The sequence below is a fragment of the Lissotriton helveticus genome, chromosome 8, assembly GCF_964261635.1.
Source record: "Lissotriton helveticus chromosome 8, aLisHel1.1, whole genome shotgun sequence".
Classification (NCBI taxonomy): Eukaryota; Metazoa; Chordata; class Amphibia; order Caudata; family Salamandridae; genus Lissotriton; species Lissotriton helveticus.
This window is the reverse complement of record NC_136069.1, coordinates 299,191,994-299,206,753: the sequence shown is the minus strand read 5'-3', so window position 1 is coordinate 299,206,753 and position 14,760 is coordinate 299,191,994. Positions and strand designations below refer to the sequence as shown.

The 14,760-nt window shown below is 49.7% G+C and overlaps 1 protein-coding gene across 1 annotated transcript in view; it reads right to left on the bottom strand.

Annotated features, from left to right (window-relative positions):
• The window catches only part of RNF17 (ring finger protein 17), a 3,010,943-nt gene that overhangs the window by 1,278,400 nt on the left and 1,717,783 nt on the right, over positions 1 to 14,760 (bottom strand). The gene's annotated exons all lie outside the window — the stretch shown is intronic.

Sequence of the window (14,760 nt, the reverse complement as noted above, 5' to 3'; positions counted from 1 at the left end):
ACCAGTGTCTGGAGAGGTGTCCAGACCACTGACCTCCCCAAGGTCTCCTGCCCAGTCCTCATGAGACTGAGACTCTCGGGTCAGAGGGTCCTCAGATCCCTCCCAATCCCCTTCATCACCCATCTCCTGATACTCAGGGTTTTCAACCAATGGGGCCTGTTTATAGAAGTGAAACTCTCCAAACGACGTCTGGAGCGGCGCCCATCGGGGCCGTCCCGACGTCGGAACAGGAACGAAGGAGGTATCGGGGACGGCGCCGCCCGAGGACGGCGCCAGAGGCGACACCTGATGGTCCGACGCCGGGGAGGTCGTAAGGTCCAGCGGCGACGATCCAGATCCCGAACAAGGTCTAGGGGGTACCGCGGCACCGGGCCCGAAGGCGCCGGCGGCGCCGGGACCGCTGGACCCTGCGGCGCCGGGCCCGAAGGCACCGGCGGCGTCGGGATTGGGGGGCCCTGCGGCGCCGGGCCCGAAGGCGTCGTTGGGGCCAAAGCACCCAACGGCGTCGGGGCCGAAGCACCCAACGGCGTCGGGGCCGAAGCCCGCGACCCGCTAGAGGCCCCAGACGGGTCCGCTGGGCCCGAAGGCGCCACGGAGCCCGTCAGAGGAGAGTTTCCTCATGGCCATGAGGAAGCGCTCGATCTCCTCCGGCGTCGCGTCTAGCCCAGGGACCGTAGGGTGTGGAGCCGGACGCGGCGCCCGAGACTCCGACGGAGCCGCGTGGGTGGTGTCACCCGAACCTCCGGCCGCATCGCGCGAGCGTCGGGGGGAGTCCGAAGAGCGATGACGCCTCTTGGACTTCTTGTGCTTCTTGCCTGACGACGTTCGACCCGGAGGAGTGCGGCCTACTAGTTCAAGTCGCCTGCGGGACTGCTCCCGCCTGGCTTTCGAAGAGAGGGCCCGGCTGACGGAGCAGGCCTTGTCATCGTGGTCGACGCCTAGACAAGTTAGACACAGGTGGTGAGGATCCGTGACCGACATCGTGCGGTCGCAATCCTCGCAGTGTTTAAAGCCAGGCATCCCTACGGCACCGATCGGAGTCGTAGACTTCGAGAAATGATCAAAAATGATCCAAAAAGTGTGTCAAAAATTGACTATGGGTTACTGCTTTTTCCAGATCTGGCGCGGAAAAAAGAAGAACTGACGTCAGCACGCGGAGGCGGCGTCTAAGTACTCCGACGACGTCATCACGGCTCCCATGACGCCAACGACGGACGCGGAGCCGCAGACGACGCCTACCGACGCGCAAGGGTACTGCTACGCAAAAGTTTTCGGATCCAGTCTGACGCCTGGGGATATTCTAAGGTAAGGAATCTAATACTAACGTGTCTCTTTCAGATTGGTCAGTTAAGAGTGTTTCCAGACCCCTCCCAGTCCTCCTCACTCTCCTCTGGCTGCCAATCCGGTCTAAAAGATCCAAGGTTGAATAAGGGCACAAAAGTATCCGTTGGCGCCTATCAAGACGCCACCTTCCGACACGCAGGGGTACTGCTGACAAAAAACTTTCCAGATTCGGTCTGACGCCTGGGAGTAATGCTATGGAAAGGAATCAATAACTAACTGTTTCTATCATTATTTATTTTCAAGTGAGTGTTTCATTTATTGACTGTACAACAAATGCTTAACACTCCCCTCAAGCCTAAGCTACTTGACCACACTACCACAAACCGAGCACTTAGGGTTATTACAATTAAGCCTCTATAAACCAATAAAGGCTGTCTGAAATGTTTGCATGGTGTTCCTCTACATTGGTGCAGGACACAAAAAGCCAGCTTCCTACAAGGTCCACAAAGAAAACTGACTACTGATTGTGAGAAGTTGGCCTGATATATGATGTTCACTAGTTCTAGTGACCACCTTGTATCAGTCCAAACAACCCTTATGGTGATTGGTTGTAAGTCAACCTTATAGACCAGCTATCCTAATAGTAGCATGGACAAAGCAGTCTTAGGCTAAACTCTTTTGGCATGTGAAGCCAGCTGTTTTACCACAATATAACCCCTTGAATACCAGATGAAAGGACACCACACAAGTTGTTATGAAAATAAACAGTATATTTATTAATAACAACACCTCTGAACTCAAGTTCAAGAAGTCTTTATTCGATTAGTTCATCATAAAAGACATAAAATACAATATACATATAAAACAGTTAAAAAACAAGTATTAAATCATTGACAAGCTAATCAGCTTCTTGTACAAGTATACAAAACTTTACATAAGGACTCATGTACAACCATTCATCAACAGGTTACTGGAAACTAGGCAGTCAACATTTAGTTATTTTAGTTATTTTTGATGAACCTGCTTCTAAGCACCCAGGCCCACCCGAGAAATTTAGCAACCCCCACAACAATAAGGGGATCCATGTTGGTTTTTAGCAATCTAGTAGCTTCCACAGCCAATCTGGTTCCTAGCTGCCTACATACTGGTTTTAACCATTTGGCTCTGGGGGCAGAGTATAAAGGGCACACATACAAAAAATGGTTCAGGCTTTCCCCAATACCTTGGCAATTAGGACAAAAACCCGACCTTTCTGTTCCCCATTTTTTAGTAAACTCCCCTATGGGAAGTGAGCCGCATCTAAATTGAAAAAATAGTTTGCGGTCCATGGGTTTAGTTATAGTGTCCCAGTACCCCTCTAACTTGGGTGTGTCCTTATGTACAATGAACAGTCCAGTGAGACTGCTCGAGTTCGTTTCCAAATACATATTGTGGGTCACCCTATCCCAATAGCATTTTTTTAAATCCTTTTTGGAGGGGAAATTGGCTGACTCAGGCGAGGACCACAGATCGCCATAACCTAAAGCTAATAAGGTAGTCTTAAGGTCTCTAAACCATCCCATATTTGAGGCACCAGAGCTGTTCTTAACCTCCAAGCAAGCTTCAGCATAATGGTGGAGTTCTGGCGTTGTCCACAAACGGCGCCAGAATGTTAAAGGACGGAGTCTTGCTTGGTCCACGACCGAGTGACACCCTAGGTCGTAAAGAAGGGGGGTTATTGGAGTCGACTGTGGCAGACCTGTGGACAATCTTAGGAATTTGTTTTGGGCATGTTTTAATGGATCCAAATTACTACCGCCCCATAGTTCCGCACCATACAGGATTGCTGAAAGAACCTTACCACCATAGATCTTAATAAGCGGAGACATTGGCCTCGTAAATGACCCTTTATGTTCTTTAATCAGTGCTCCGCCCAGCTGTTGATGTTTCATGGACATGAGCTCAATCTGGTGGGTCCAACTCAAGGTGTCGCTGAAAGTGACACCCAGGTAGGTGAAATGCTTTGTTTGTTCCAGGGGGGTATCCCCCATGGAAACCCTGGCATTTATTTGTTTGCGCCCCCTTAAAACCATAAATTTGGTTTTGGAGACGTTCACCTCCAGCTCATGATCGCTGCAGAAACTCTCGAACCTTGACAGTGCGTTCTGCAGACCCTGTCTGGTTCGTGAAATCAGGAGAGTATCATCAGCGAACATGAGCAGGGGGATTCTCATGCCAGCCAAACTTGGGGCATCCGTGGGAAAGTTGTCGTAGTACTTAGTAACTCTATTGATATATAGAGAAAACAAGGTGGGTGCCAAAACACAACCTTGCCTGACACCTTTGGCCACTGGAAAATTCTCTGTCACCTCACCCGGTTTACCCCATCGCACAAATGCAAAAGTCTGTGCGTGAAGGTTCGCTATAAGACGCACTCTTTATGAGATCAGAGGGCTAAGCACATGACAATCTCTTGGAAAAATACGACAAGTTGCACAAAATTACAATAGTGCCCTAGGGGCACGGCAAACCATATACTAAGTAAATGGAATGTGAGAGTCAATAGAAGAAATGGAGCTGTCCAGAGGCTGCAGGACCGCTGGGACTACGCTATCTTAACCTTAGGTAAGTAATAGGAGGCCCACGGGACGCAGGTGCAGAGTGTGAACTCACACGCGGGATGCGTAACAACGTCTATGGACAGTACAGTTCAAGAAAAAGGTAAGTACGGACAATCCGGACTAGTTAGGACTAAAACGACTGTGGAACTGGACACTAGGACAGTTAAACTACCCTTGAGCACCGAAATGCTCTCGTTACTTCACCCACGGGCTGCGGGTGCATAGGTGTCAAAGTGTGTCGGGTTCTCGCGTTGAAGTCAATGGAGCCTGAAAAAAAAAAAAGACGCTGCAGGCGACCAGGAGGAAGATGTCCGGTGCGATCCAAGGGTGGATCGGTGAAGAAGAGGACCTGAAAGCAGAGGGGACAATGTTCACAGTCACTAGCCAGTGACTGGAGTGGAACCAGATGTCGTCGTCGCGATCAGGTGAAGAGTGGACGCTTGACTCTGCAGCAACGTGGACCAGGAGGTGTCTTCGACGACCAGGATGGAGGCACGAGCTGTCCCACGCAGGCTCTCGCTGTCGGCAGTGTCTGTTCCGGAATCAGCTTCAACAGGCCTTGGCAAAGGCAACCAACGCGGGGAGTAGAAAAAGCGTCTGGTGCGGACTAGGAGAGTCCGGGGTGCCCCTCTTTTGGAAGAGAGCAAGGGCCAGTCTGGAGCAACCAGACCAGCAGCAAAGATTTCAAGGTTCGTCGTCTAGGAGGCCACTAGCCAGCCGGCAAGTGACCAGACAACGAGTCGAGCAGCAAACAAGCAGAAGGGCCCCACGCAGATCTCGTGGATGCTGGTGGGCTGATCATCGGTGCAGGGGCTGCTCGGGGCTGGGGCTTCTCAGTCCCCAAAGCACTTGGTCGAGTTTACCTCGGGAGTCGTGTTGGAAGCGAAGTGCAGGTTCGTTCAAGATGGCCGGTCCCACGTGTCTCGTCGCACCCACGGGTCTCAGCTGAGCTGCAGATGTAGGTTGAGGTCGGAGAGGTCTGGGAATTCGGGTCTCATCGGGCTCTGAAGTCTGGATCCTCGAGGGAAGACGACAAAGTGAAGCCGCTGCACGCTTGATGGTGCCTGCTGTTGCAGGGTGGACACTCCTTGCCCACAAGGGAGATTCTTCAGTCTTCTGTGGAGCAGAACGTCGAAGTCCAGAGTTTTTTCTTGTAGAATGGTTCAGGATAATCTAATTTGGAATGGGACCAGCTCCTACCTTTATCCTGCTAAAGGGGGCTGCACTACTGACTAGGTCCCTCCCCTGGGTGGGACCAGGAAGGGGGGGGGTTACACCCCCTATCCTTTGTCCGGTTTTCGCGCCAGAGCTGGGGCAGGGATGGTTTGAACCAGTGCATGCACAGGGAACCTTGTGTGCCCCAGGCATGTCTCATTCCTTTCAGGCCTCCCTACCTCAATACACAAAATCCTGTCTGGGGTGGTGCTAGCACCTCCCAAGGCAGGAAACCCTTTGTCCAGGCCTCCATCGCTGGAAGGACTCCCAGCAGCAGGAGGTCAGACTTGTGTCTGTGGTGGCAGCATCCATTTTGTGATGCCAAGGCTCGAGTTAGTTTTAACCGGGGTTCACAGTTACATACATGTCGTGTCCCTCTAGAAGGGTGGAATGCTACCCCCGTCGCCAGAATTGGCGAGGGGGTAGTATTCCAATTCGTATGACACCTTACTCGACATGTTTTGATAATGCTATACCAGAGTTAGCATTTAACCGCGAGGTTGATAATGCACTTAAGAGTATATGGTATAGCGTTATCATGGAACAGCTATTAGGACTTGGTTCCGCAAGCTGCAGACGGGCTCAGCTCATGCCAGAGCACCATCTCACATAATTCCAAGCACTCTGCTGCTTTCAGGATTGTTAAGGCCTGCCATAGGAGTGACTGATAGGAGGATATGTGTCCATTTTAGGTTTAGATATACGTATACTATATCTACAGCAAAGGGTGATTACACCACCTTGCCCCAGCTGTCGTGCAGCCAGTTGTGTCAGATTTGGATGGCCAGCCAGGGGTGGCATAATACATGCTGCAGCCCCTGGTAGGCCAAGATGGATGCTGCCACCGAGACACAAGTCTGCCCTCCTGCTGCTGGGAGTCCTCCCAGCACAGGAGGCAAGGACAAAGGGTTTCCTGCCAGGGGCGGTGCCAGCACCGTCCCAGACAGGATTTTGTGTATCCTAGGTAGGCAGGGCTTTAGAGGAAGATGACTGCAAGTGGCACCCCGGTGCTCAGTATGCATAGGCCGGCTTGAACCAGTTCCAGGGGCACTCCAGCCCCTGATCTGGGGAAAAGCCCGGCAAAGGAGAGGGGTGTAACCACCCCCCTCCTAGTCCCACCCATAGGGCAGGACTTAGTCGCGTGCCAGCCCCTTTTTGCAGGATAAAGGTAGGAGCAGGCCCCCTTCCAAATTAGATCAATCTTTGAATCCTGAACCGACTTTCTACGAGAGGAACTCAAGACTCTTCCTAAGATTTCTCCCTTGTGACTAAGGAGTAGTCACCCTGCAGCAGTAGGCACCAACCAAGCATCGCGGTCTGCTGTAAGTCTCTCCTCCGGATCAAGACTGCCCAGCTCAACGAGAACCGGCTTCCCTGGCACCTCTGACCTCAACCTGCATCATCAGCCCAGCTGTGATCCGTGGGTGTGACGAGACCTCGAGGGACCGGCCATCTTTGAAGACTGCACGACGCTTGTCCAGCACGACCACCGAGTGACCCTCGACTGAGTGCTTTGGGGTAAGAGAAGCCCCGACCCTGAGCAGCTCCAGCACCGAAGTTCAGCCCCCCTGCATCCACGAGATCTGCGTGGGGCCCTTCTGCTCTTTGCTGCTCACCGCGTTGTCCAGGTCACTTGCCCGTTGGCTAGTGGCCCTCTTACGACGCTTCACGACGACAAACACCGCTGGTCTGGTTGCTCCAGACTAGCCCTTGCTCCCCTCCAAAAGAGGAGCACCCTGGACCCTCCTGGTCCACTCCAGACTCCATTTTAAGTCCACAGCGTGGGCTTGCATTTGCCAAGACTTGTTGCCCCAATCCTGGGTCCAGCGACGTCGACAGCAGAGACCTTCGTGGGACAGCTCGCACCTCCATCCTGGTCGCCGACAACGCCTCCTGGTCCGAGAGACTGCAGAGCCCAGCAGCGCCCACTCACCTGGTCGAGGTGACTTTGTCCGGTGCCATCCTGGTGCCCACCTAAATCACTGGCTAGTGATTCAGAACTTGGTCCCCTCTGCTTACAGGTCTTCTTCTTCCCTGATCCAGGCTTGGATCACCACGAACTTCTTCACTGGCCGCCTGCCAGCAACTTCTTTCTTCAGGCTCCTGGTTCTTCAACAAGGGTGTCCGACGCAACTTGAACCCTATGCAGCCGCAGCCCCTGGGCTAGGTAAACTGAGTACTCCGGTGCTCCAGCATAGTCCAACACCCTAAGTGTTCGGATCCACTCTTGTTTTCGACCCACCTAGTCGGGTTCGCCCGAGAACAGTAACTTTGTGATTGCTAGTATCCATAGACTTGTCCCCGCATTACGCGTGAGAGTTCCCACTCTGCACACGGCGTCCCTAGGCCTCCTGCTTCTAATCCAAGGGTTCAGCATTGTAGGCCTAGCGTTTCTACAGTCTAGAAAAGTATTACTTACCTGCTAGTAACTTCGCATTCCACTTCTTGTGTATATGGTTTTTCGTGCCCCTCGGGCATTTGTGTAAATTGTGCGACTTTCAGTAATTCTTTAAGAGTTTTGTTGTGTGCTTAGCTCCCTGTCTCATAAAGAGCCAGGGTAGTCCTGTTATAAATAAATATACTTTATTTTTGATAACAACTTGTGTGGTGTCCTTTCACTTGGTGTTCAAGGGGTAATGTGATGGTAAAACAGCTGGCTTAACACGCCCTCTAGAGTCTTAGCCTTGGACTGCTCGTATCCATGCTACTAGGATAGCTGGTCTATCAGGTTGACTTACAACCAATCATCAATAAGGGTTGTCTGGACTCATACATAGTGATCACTAGAATAGTGAGCACTGCATATCAGGCCAACTTCTCACACTCACCACTTGAGCTAAAAAGTGTTTGCAAAGGAGAGCCGCCTTGGAAAGTCCAGAGTGCAAAACTGCTGACACAGGGTGTTCCCAGAGGTGGCGAACAGATCTAACCAAGACTCTCCCCACTGCTGAAAAAGACCTTACACCACCTCCGAATGGAGATGCCATTTGTGATCCGCTAGGTATCTTCAGCTGATTTGTTCGCCCTGACATTCAGAGAGCCCACCAGGTGTTGAACCACCAGAGATATGCCCCAGCGTTCTAGCCATGTCAAGAGGTGTAGGGCCTCTTGACAACGGGTCCACGATCTCACCCCAGCCTATTTGTTTCATTACCGCATGACGGTGGGTAGTCCGTAAGGACTTGCAATAGCGTTTCCTTGATGGAGGGTAGAGAGGCTTTCAATGCCCGCCAGACAGCATGGTGCTTCAGCAGGTTGATGTGGATTCTGGATTCCGCCAGACACCAGCGGCCTCTGATGATCACCACCACTGCCAGATGGCCACACCACCAGGAGTGACGCATCGGTCACAACTGTCAAATCTGGTTGGGGTCTGCCTTCGGCCCAATCGTGGTTTGCTAACCACTACTCCAGATTTTTTACAGTTCTCTCTGGGATCTGGACCATGTCAGAGAGATTGTGGGTATGTGTCACGAGCAGAAGGCAGGAGGCCTTGAGACCTAGCAGCCTCAGAGTCAGTCTCATGACAGAGGCTGAAATACCAGTATCATGGCCTGAATATCCTGAACTCTCCATTCTCAAGTACCTTAAGTCCAGAACAGTAACCCTGAGAATCGTTTGTAAGTGTACCCATGCAGTGTATGTATTTCCCATAGGATAGCATTTAGGCACCAGATCTTCGGGATCAGTTAAGTTCTTTTAGTTCGTTATTGTTTTTACACAGTAAAACAGCTGAACAACAAATCTGTCAAATTTGAAGCATGAGACTTAAATGTGATAATGTTATCTTACGGAAGATAAAGACATGCACTGCATACAGGTATTGCAAATGGTGGTAGAGGGTACACTTTAGGACTAAATGATGCTCAGTGGTCAAGGTCCAAAGTACCACCAGCAGTATAGGTTTACCTGCCCTTGTGTGTTTGGGTGCAAAGGTGCTGTTCGCAATGGAAGCCTTGAGCCCAGTTAGTTGTCAAAGTTTAAAGGAACCTTTATAAACAACAGAGTCTGCAAAGGGAGACTTGGGGACAAGTCCACCAGGATCCAAAGGGTGGGCTCAGCTCATGGAGGCTACTCGGCCAAGGGGAGACAGGCAGAGATATAGGCCGCTGTGAAGCTTGGTTGCAAGGGTGCTGGCTGGAGGGCCACTTTAGTGTTGGAGGCTTTCACGGATCTCTGTATTCCTGCAGAGAAAGGAAAAGAAACAGCAGGGCCACTGTCGGTGTGGAGCCCATCTCTCTCGTAGTCCCTTGGTGTGCGGGTAAGTCTTTGTGGCGGTGGTGTCCGGACTGGACACAAACAAGCATTGGTGGGAGAAAGTACCTGGGTGATCAGGGTATTGGTGCGGGTGGCTTCTGGAGAGCTTAGCATCTTGCAAATGAAGAGAGAAGGGGTTGACCTCCTAAGGCACTTCTTCAGGTCATACTGCTCCTTGGGTGGGCCCAATGGCCAACAGTACCCGACAAATGCTTAAGGTGCCTGCAAATGCAGGTGGATGGCTCCTCCAACCTAGGGAGATGGTGCTTGGTTGTTGAAGTTGCTGGATGTTCCTCCACAGCTTTTGGAGAGGTTCAGCTTTAGGACAAGTTGGTTCCAGCAGTAAGGCATGGTTTGGCACCAAGTAGTGATAAAGTCCTCAGTTCTCACGGACTGCTCTCCTTTGACTTTCCTTCAGTTCCCAGTAGACAAATCTGAGTTCCTAATGTCAACAGGAACACCTAAATACTGGAATTAGGTGTGTTAAGGGAAGAATAGGGTAGTAGCCAAAGGGCTTCTTACTGCTGAAAAACGACACCCCTTTATGACCACATTCTGGGGAGAGGGGGGCATAAACCTGACCCAGAGTTCTTAGCGTCACCAAATCCAAGTGATGAAACCCTTTTTTTGTTGTTTATTTCAGGTAGCCCACCATAACACCTTCGCCGCGGGGCTAATTCCCCCTCGGCGCTGGGGGGAGGAAGGAGCGCGCAGCGCCACGGTGCCCGTGACGAGCTCGGCTCGTCACGCTGCACGGTGGCGCTGTGCTCATGACAAGCTGAGCTCGTCATGACCACGCCCATTTAATGGAACGCTCAGCACAGCGGGGGAATTAGCCCGCATGTGAGCGCCGCGCGTGTCATGACGAGCTCAGCTCGTCATGAGCACACGGCCACCGTGCCTCATGATGAGCTGGGCTCGTCATGAGCACGGAAGGGGTTAAGGGTGTGACTAGAATGTAAGTCAACATGCCTTCTGACTACCTAATTTTTCCGCCTGCTCTGGTGCCAAATGGGTTCCAGGGCTGGAGGTGCCATTCCCATGTCTGGGGGGGAATAGGACACGTTAAACAGAAACGTTTACAACGCATGCCATCACATCCCATTTTTAGAATCTACACTTACAACGCATTAAATTACAATACATACCACTACAAAGCATACCATTACAACGCATGATACTTTTAGGGCAACAGTAGTGTAAGTGTTGGATAACAGTAGTATAAGTGTTGGATAGTGTAAGTGTTGGATAGTGTAGGGGTAAAAACTAATATTCCAACTACATTGAGTGCAACAGTAGGGTAAATGTTGGGGTAAAAATTACTATTTCCCATTACTTATAATGTGTTGTAGTGGCATTCGTTGTAATGGCATGTGTTGTAGTGACATGGTTTGTAATGTCTTCATTGTAATGGCATGCGATGTAAAGGATGTTGTGTTGTAATTACTACGTTGTAATGGTTGTTTGCCATCAGGGGGTAGGCAGTGGTCCCATATCAAAAGGAGCCGAGGTTATAAAGACTTTGGCCTTGATATGCTAAATTTGCTAGCCGTCCTGTTGGAGAAGGTGTGATCGATCACCTTCATCTGGACAGGCACTGTTTCGGACCTCAGCGAGCGCTGGCCCTCACCTGCAGGGGTCAGAACTGCGTCTTTGGTGGCAGGCTGGGAGATACCAGTCAGCCAGCACACTAAGAGACTAGTAGGATTCAGGGGGTACCTCTGAGGTGCCCTCTGGGTGCAAGTCATGATAAATCTAGTTCTGGCATTAGTACAGATGCATTTACACGAGGTGTTTATTTTCAGTGAAGCCATTATATAGCTCGGTAACTCGTAATGACCACTGCCCGGTAAATATGCTGAAGATGGCAACCTCATCACTTGCAACGTCGTGGCAATGGAACTAAGAAATGACAGGGGAACATCTGCTCATGCAGATATAACCTCACATATAATATAATGAATCCTGTCTTGGGGCCTTAAGGAATGCTAATGGGGTGACTTACAAATAGTATATGCTGTGCACATGGTTTTCACCATTTCATGCAGCTTGCAATGGCTTAATATATGCTAAGGTCCTTAGGGAGAGTCTTTAGTGCCAATGCCCTAGGTACCAGGGTACCATTTACTAGGGACTTACATGGGGAGATAAAGTCCTTGCCAACTGATGAACAATTAAGCATTTCATTTTAAAGACACTAGCACTGGAGCCTGGTTAGCAGACTTCACTGCCAAAGTCAAAAACCAGCATTTAGCAATTCAAATAGGGGCAGAACGGGGGGGGGGGGATCTGCAAAGAAAAGTCCAGCTTGCTACAGACCCTAGCTGGAAATCAGCATGAAGGAACTGCTTACAGTCAGAGGTATGAAGGTAGCTGGAGTAAGTTGGCTCTCTATATAATATACCAAAATGAGGGCTATTATGAAAAGAGTACATGTTTTCCCTTATGAGTGGACATGGAACTTGCTGTAAGAATCCCAAGGTGCTCTTCTACTGGGTAGTGTGGTCGAGGAGCTTTAGGCTTATCAAAGAGGGGTGATAGACATCTGCAAACAAACAATAGTCAATAAATGATGCATACAACACAATAAGGAGATCCAAACCAATTTATAAAAATACAATGCATCTTTGTATATGTTTAGGCACCAGAATCAGTATTATCAGGTATGTATGTTTTGCAAGAGAAATACTTTCAGTTTTTAAAAGTCCCCAGTGCATTTTTCGAAAGCTGCAATGTTATCCTATTGGAGGAAAAAGAAGTACTACATTCCGGTACAGTACGCAGACTTAGGAGTCCAATCTCCAGGACTTAAGGTGTGTATGGGACAATATCAAAGGCAGCACCTGCAGGTCACCGCCCGTGTCATTTGGTCAACCAGGTGCAGTGGTGCAAAACAATGTCTGGTGTTCAATGTTAGGTAACAGAGATCGGCCTGCAGGAAAAGAGCCTCCAGATTTGGAGTGGTAGGCCAGTTGTATTGAACCAACCAAAGGGTTCAGGTCTTGTGATGCCAGGGGATGTGGTGACACCGGTGGTCCTTTTCTCCACACGCTGGGGCGGGTAGGTGCAGAGGGTCTTTAAGGTGTCTGGTTTCTTCATCCGGGAGCACTTCCGTTTGACGGGGGCCTACAAACAGAGGCTGCAGGTGGCAGAGACTTACCAAGGGGTGAAACCAAAGTGGAGTCTGTCTCTTGAAGGCTGGGGGACCCACGCTGATACCGTGGCCCACTTCGACTCGCGCTGGGGGCTCAGGTGCAGTGGTGCTTAGTGGCGTCGGGTTTTGGTAGATCCAGAGTCCTTGCAATTCTTCTTGTGGTGCCTGCAGGATGCAAGTGAGCAGCTCCGCTACTCTACTGGCCTCTTTGAATCTTTACTGAAGGCAGGTATTCCTTCTAGGCTTTGGAGGCATGACAGATGCAGGACAACACGGCTTTGGCTCAATTTCGCGATTGACGGTTAGCTTGACGGTTGACACGCCTATCTGACTAGCTAATTTTCCCACCTGCCAGGCGCCAAAGAGCTCTTGACAAAAGGGGCCAGCTACTCCTGCGAGGGAAACCAGATTCGCATACTGAAGGCGGTGGGCTCTTTAAAGCTCACCTGCCACGGAATGCTAATCTACAGGTCATCCTGTGGAAGGGGGTGAAAACACTAAGCCCAAGCAGGCTTTGTTTCTGGCCTCCTGAGCGCAAAGGCCCTCACCATTTGGGGCCAAAAACTCGTCTCTTGTGCCAGGCTGGCGAAAACCTGTTGCCAGCACACCTTTAGCTGGTAGGTCTTCAGGGAAGACCTCTAAGGCGGTGATTTTTTAATACGAGATGTATGATAATAAACGTCTCTCTCTTCAGTGAAGCCATCATGTAGCTGGGGGAAACTCGTTTTCACCAGTCTTTAGCACATGCTTTAAAAATGGCTTCCCCGATCAACTGGCAGTAATGGAAACTCACCAGGACAGGGGAGTATCTACTCATGCAGATATGCCCTCGTATGTAATATAATGCACCCTGCCTTAGGGATGTAAGGGCTGCTGTAGGGGTCACTCACAAATACTACATGCAGTGTTAGGGGAAATGGCACACAGGCATATGGGTCATGTCATGTTTTCACTATTTGTCTGCACCAAAGCACGCAGCCTGAAATGGCAATCTTGCATGAATTTGGTGAGGGATCCCTTAGGGTGGCACAATTCATGCTGCAGCACTTGGAGGACCCTCCTTAGTATATTACCTGAGGCCATAGGCACCAGGGGTACTATTTACTAGGGACTTAGAGTGTACTAAAGGAGCTGCCAATTGGGGATACAATTGCACAGTTTTGGGAAAGCAACCTGGCACTGGGAACCTGGTTAGCACTTCCAGTCCAAATCACATCAGATACCAGGCAAAAAGTGGGGGTGACCATGTCAAAAAGGGGCAATTTCCTACAGTAGCTTTAAGGTCTGTGGCAGTGAAAGTTTGGCAAAGCTTAATCAAATATTATGCCTGCTGTTGATGGAACATGATGGGTAATTTACTTTCTACACTGGTGAGATCATCTGACTAAGTATGGTCATCCCTGCTGTTTGTCGTAAATGAAAGATAGCTCTCCTATATGTAGCATGTGTAGGATAACCACGCTGACTGCACCAAGAGAAAGAGGAGACACCTTGGAAACAGATAGCTGTCTGCTGTCTTGATAAGACTGCTTGACCTACTTCATGCATATCTGCCTTTTTGACAGTTTATTTCCTCTCACAATAGCAGCTGCTCCCATAAAGCAACAAGCCTCTCTATTATATCTTACTAATCAATATACTTAGATGCAGAGCTTCAAACTATAGAGCTGAAAAAAGAGAATAAAACTATGGACTTTCAAATCCCAGAGCGCATTATCTAGGCATCCAATAATTTAGCAATGACCCTAAGATGGTGAGCTAGCAGATGAGGTCAAACAGCTGAATTGCCCCAACAAAAGAAAATGTGGTTCGCTCAGGGGCACAAGTAGCCGCTGCACGTCTGGGCCTTTAGGAGTCCAGTTACTGTGGGACCCATGGAAGGATTCAAAGATGTAGCACTTAGGTGACTTTTGTTTACCATTACTGTGTGCAAGAGCCATTACGTTGTATAAGAAGATCTAAAAGGGACACTGCTCTTCTGGATAGGGTAAAGTGAATTCCACCAGCAGTCATAGGCAGTTACAAAGGATAGACTTTATAAATACATTCAGACATCACGTGGCATGCTATATAAGCTGAAGTTGTGGGATGAACTTTGAGGACAGTGATCTACAGATAGGGCAACTGGAATAAGGTGCCACAAGTGCACAGTTTACAATTACTTTTCACAAAATAATGCTTCAGTCAGAAATATTTTTTAGTAAATGAATAAGCATAAAAATCATTTAAACATGTATTATGAACATTTGT